Here is a 5651-nt window from a genome sequence, read left to right as displayed (position 1 = left end):
TTATCTACAACCGGCGGAGTGAGTATGCCCTCATGCATGATTTTTCCTAAAAACACAGGACAAATGAACATCAAGCCAGAGTTATCCAACTCCTTTCCAAATTCCATGGACTTGAATCGAAAGTCCATATTTGCATTTGAAAGAGTTCGATGAGATTATGGCTACATTATGTTTTCCTAATGTATCCGAGGATACATCAGGCTGATACTCTTTCCTTTTTCCTTAAAAGAGAAAGCTAAGACGTGATTACATTCATGCGTCCTAGATCCATTGGCACATGGAACGACATGCGGAGGGAATTCATAAAAAATTCTTCCCACATCATAAAATGATTACCCTCGGAAAGCAATAATGAACTTTGCCCAAAAGGAAGATGAAACATTCTTCCAATGTTGGGAAAGGTTCAAAGATTTGGTCAGTTCATGCCCACAACACGGATTTGAAATGTGGCGCATTACAAATTTTTTCTATGATGGACTGACATCTTCCATGCGCCAAATGGTCGAGACAATGTGTAATGGAGAGTTCATTAATAAAGATGTTGACGAGGTATGGGATTACCTCGATAGTCTTGCTGAAAAAATACAATCATGGGACTATTACCCAATGGCGAACACCACGTCTAGGCCGACTCAATTAAAGGAGAAAGGTGGATTATATCTCTTAAAAGAAGAGGATGATCTCAAGTGTAAAGTGACTACGCTCATAAGGAAAGTTGAGGCCATGGAAGGAAAGAAGGATAAGGTTAATGAAATTGTTTGCGGCATCTGTGATTGCAACATTCATACAACTGAAAATTGTCCTACAATACCCGCCTTTCGAGGAGTGTTGAATGAACAAGCTAATGCCGTAAACAACTATCAAAGACCTTTTATTGGACCTAACTCCAATACGTACAATCCTGGTTGGAAAAATCATCCAAACTTTAGTTGGAGGAATGGACAAACGGCTACCCCTCAAGGTTTCTTCAATCAAAATCCAAATCAAGTGAAACCTCAAGAGGAACCGGTTCAAAATTCCATACAAGAGCTGGCTCAGGCAATGCGGGGAATTACAGATTTTATGTAAAAGATAGATTCTCGTATGACGGTTATAGAAAAGGGGATGCTTCCTGCACAACCTCTCCCCAATCCTAAACCGCAGTACGAGATTAATGATCCCAGCTCTTCAAATCAGATGGGGCACACTAAATCCATCACCACTCTTAGGAGTGGAAAGATCATTGATAAAACTCTTCCGGTTAGGCCCGAAAAGCCTCAAGAACCAGAAGAGGACAACAATGATGGATCCAGTGATGCCCCACAAAATTTAGAACCAGAACTTCTAGAGAAGCCAGTTGCTCCGTTCCCCCAACGGTTGGTTTCACCAAAACCTCTCTCTAACTCTCAGGATATCCTAGAGGTGTTGAAACAAGTGAAAGTCAACATTCCTCTACTTGATGTCGTGAAACAGATTCCTTCATATGCCAAATTTCTGAAAGACTTATGCACGACCAAAAGACGAAAAATTATTCAAAAGAAAATCTTCTTGACTGAGAAAGTGAGTGTCATCCTGAAGCAAGACGTGCCGCAGAAATTCAAGGATCCCGGTAGCCCAACCATATCATGTGTAATCGGGAACCATCGAATTGATCACGCACTTCTTGACTTAGGAGCGAGCGTCAATCTGATTCCCTACTCGGTATACAAACAGTTAGGTTTGGGTGAATTAAAACCCACCCTAACCACACTACAACTTGCTGATCGCTCTGTTCGTGTACCAAGAGGGATAATTGAGGATGTGTTAGTCCAGGTCGATAGATTTTACTACCCTGTAGATTTTATCATCCTGGACACCGAACCCATCAATAACATGAGCACTCAGATTCCCGTCATTCTTGGTCGCCCATTCCTTGCCACGTCAAATGCAATTATCAATTGTAGGAATGGTGTCATGACTATGTCTTTTGAAAATTTGACATTGGAGTCAAACATTTTTTTCAATAACGGCAGCAACTCAGAGGATGATGACGATTTCCACGACATTAACATGATTGACTCTTTCGTGGAAGATACGACACCTCTGACCTTATCCTCCGACCATCTAGAGACATGCCTGGCCCACTCCCATGATTTTGATGATGACATGATTAGGGAAACGTGTGCCTTGCTTGATACTGCACCGGTACTTGAAGTTAACCGGTGGAGGCCACAATTTGAAGAATTACCACAAACCGATGTAGTGCCTCTACCGTCTAACCTCAAGCCACCGAAGCTTGACCTAAAACCTTTGCCCTCTGATTTGAAATATGCCTATTTAGGTCAAGATGAGACATACCCGGTGGTGATCTCTGCCCACCTGGAGAAAGAACAGGAGAGTATGCTCATATCTACTCTCATTGAGCATAAAGGAGCCCTGGGATGGACGATAGCGGACCTCAAGGGAATCGATCCCTCGATTTGTACTCACCGCATATATCTTGAGGATAATGCAAAAACCGCTCGGCAACCACAACGTAGACTAAATCCAAACATGAAGGAAGTGGTTAAGGCCGAGGTTCTTAAACTATTGGACGTGGGTATCATATACCTTATATCGATAGTGAATGGGTGAGTCCAACTCAAGTGGTCCCTAAGAAGTCCTAATCACCATCGTAGCCAATGCTAATAATGAACTCGTGCCAACTAGAGTCACTCTTGGTTGGAGAATGTGCATTGACTACGGAAAGTTAATAACGTCACGAGGAAAGACCATTTTCCTTTACCATTCATTGATCAAATCCTGGAAAGGTTAGCTGGTCATTCCTATTATAGTTTCCTTGACGGGTATTCAGGCTACAACCAGATAGAGATAGCCCCTGAAGACCAGGAAAAGACCACATTTACATGTCCCTACGGCACCTTTGCCTATCGAAGGATGCCATTTGGACTATGTAATGCCCCTGCCACCTTTCAGCAATGTATGCTTAGTATCTTTTCTGATATGGTGGGGCAATATCTAGAGGTCTTCATGGATGATTTCTCTGTTTACGGTCCATCTTTCAGCAAGTGCTTGGAAAGTCTTAAATGTGTGCTGAAAAGATGTGAAGAAAAGAACTTGGTACTTAATTGGGAGAAGTGCCATTTCATGGTTCGGAAGGAAATTGTCCTTGGGCATATCATCTCGTCCAAGGGAATCGAGGTAGATAAGGCAAAAATCGATCTTATCTCTAACCTACCTCCACCCAAGAACATCAGAGACGTGCGATCCTTCTTAGGACACGCAGGATTTTACAGGCGATTCATAAAGGACTTTAGTCTCCTCTCTCGTCCTTTATGTAATCTTCTTCAAAAGGATGCTCGAGTGGACTGAGCACTGCCAGGAAGCTTTCACCAAGATTAAAGGCACGTTAACCACTGCACCTATCATGCAGCCACCCGACTGGAGCCTTCCTTTTGAGCTTATGTGCGACGCTTCTGATTATGCTCTTGGGGCGGTCCTAGGCCAGAGAAAAGATAAGAGGCCCTACGTCATTCATTACACGAGTAGGACTCTAAATCCTGCCCAAGTGAACTACTCGACTACGGAAAAGGAACTCTTAGCCGTAGTGTTCGCCTTGGACAAATTTAGGTCCTACTTGATCGGATCCAAGATCATTATCTACACAGATCATGCGGCACTGAAGTATCTTCTTTCTAAGAATGATTCTAAGCCCCGCCTGATACGATGGATCCTTCTACTCCAAGAATTTGATTTGGAAATTAAAGATAAAAAGGGAGTAGAAAACGTTGTGGCCGATCACCTTTCTCGCCTTAATACCTCGATTCCCTTGAGACGACCTATATCAACGACATGTTCCTTGATGAACAACTGTTCAGAGACTCCCATTCACCTTGGTTCGCTGATATTGCTAATTATCTTGCTACAGGTGCCATACCGACACAGTGGACTACGTAAGATAAGAAGAAATTCTTCACCGAGGTGCGCAACTTTTTCTGGGATGATCCTTATTTATTTAAATATTGCCCAGACCAAATCCTAAGGAGATGTGTACCAGACGATGAGCATCAGAGCGTCATCTCCTTCTGTCACTCACAAGCCTGTGGTGGTCACTTTTCTGCTAAAAAGACCACGGCCAAGATTCTGCAGTGTGGCTTTTACTGGCCCACTATGTTTAGGGACACTCATGAGTTTTGCAAAGCTTGTGAGCGTTGTCAGAAATTGGGAGCATTGTCCCGTCGAAATATGATGCCTTTGAATCCCATCCTTATCATTGAAGCATTTGATTGCTGGGGCATCGATTTCATGGGACCATTCCCCCAATCGTTTGGAAATCTGTACATTTTGCTCGCCGTGGATTATGTCACTAAATGGGTCGAAGCGATTCCGTGTCGAACTAATGACCATCGCACGGTCATTAAATTCCTAAAAGAAAACATCCTTTCTCGATTCGGAACGCCTCGAGCCATCATTAGTGATGGGGGCTCACACTTTTGTAATAAACCATTTGAGAGCTTAATAAAAAAATATGGTATCTCTCATAGGGTAAGCACCCCATACCATCCACAGACAAGTGGATAAGCTGAGATTTTCAATAGGGAGATCAAACACATTTTGAAGAAAACAGTTAACCCAGATCGTAAGGATTGGTCAATCCGATTGACCGATGCCTTATGGGCATACCGTACTGCCTTTAAAACCCCTATTGGAATGTCTCCCTTTAGACTTGTCTATGGGAAAGCTTGTCACTTGCCTGTGGAGCTAGAACATAAAGCGTATTGGGCGATCAAAAATCTTAATTTTAATCTGGACAACGCTGGCTCGCTACGCAAACTTCAATTGAATGAACTTGAGAAAATCCGGAATGATGCGTACGATAATTCGAGAATTTACAAGGACAAGATGAAAGCATTTCATGACCAACACATTTTGCGAAAATCATTCACGCCTGGTCAGAAGGTCCTTTTGTACAATTCTCGATTACATCTCTTTCCGGGTAAGCTTCGATCTCGTTGGACCGGCCCTTACATTGTTGTTACTGTTTTTCCTCATGGGGCCGTTGAGATAAGAGATCCCGACAATGGCAAGGAGTTTAAAGTCAATGGACATCGATTGAAACCATTTGTCGAGAAATTTGATTCAGAGGACATGTCCATGCCCCTGACTGCTCCTGTTTACCAGGATTGATCTCCTAGTCTGATGGAGGTATAGGTAGGTTTATCGCTTTCATAGGACTAGGGTAGTTGCTTTATTTATCTGGCTGAAGACGGTAAACTTAGCGCTCCTGGGAGGCAACCCAGCTCTTTATTTCATTTCGTCAGTTAGTTCAATGTTTGTGGGTAACATGATTGCAAACCTTCACGAGACTACAACTCGTCCACTAGGGGCAACCTAGGGGTTTAAAGGCTTGTTGCATACGCTAAATGCAATCGAGAGCACCTACGAAAGTGGTATAGGTAGGATTTTATTTTTGTTATTTTTGTGTTGCCTTCTCTCTCGTGCTGACCGACGCCCATGCTGCGATCTCTTGGAAAGTGTCTCTCGATTCATCATCCAGGTACTATCTTCCCATCACTTCATATTTACTTTTCGTTGTCCCAAGTGCATTGCACGCTCATATCTTTTACATTGAGGACAATGTAGATTTTAGGTTGGGGGTGGGAGATTAGGTTTCCTAATCAGCGTTTTCTTGG

At 43.0% G+C, this 5651-nt stretch overlaps 1 non-coding gene across 1 annotated transcript; it reads right to left on the bottom strand.

Moving 5' to 3' along the window:
* Positions 1 to 334: 334 nt before the first annotated feature.
* Positions 335 to 440, bottom strand: LOC131232053 (small nucleolar RNA R71). Its single transcript, XR_009164658.1, has one exon. It is a non-coding gene; the product is annotated as a small nucleolar RNA R71 (small nucleolar RNA).
* Between the last annotated feature and the right edge of the window lie 5211 nt (positions 441 to 5651).

The sequence above is a fragment of the Magnolia sinica genome, chromosome 17, assembly GCF_029962835.1.
Source record: "Magnolia sinica isolate HGM2019 chromosome 17, MsV1, whole genome shotgun sequence".
In the NCBI taxonomy this organism is placed as follows: domain Eukaryota; kingdom Viridiplantae; phylum Streptophyta; class Magnoliopsida; order Magnoliales; family Magnoliaceae; genus Magnolia; species Magnolia sinica.
Note: the sequence above shows the minus strand (reverse complement) of the source record. Positions and strands in the feature narration are given on the sequence as shown.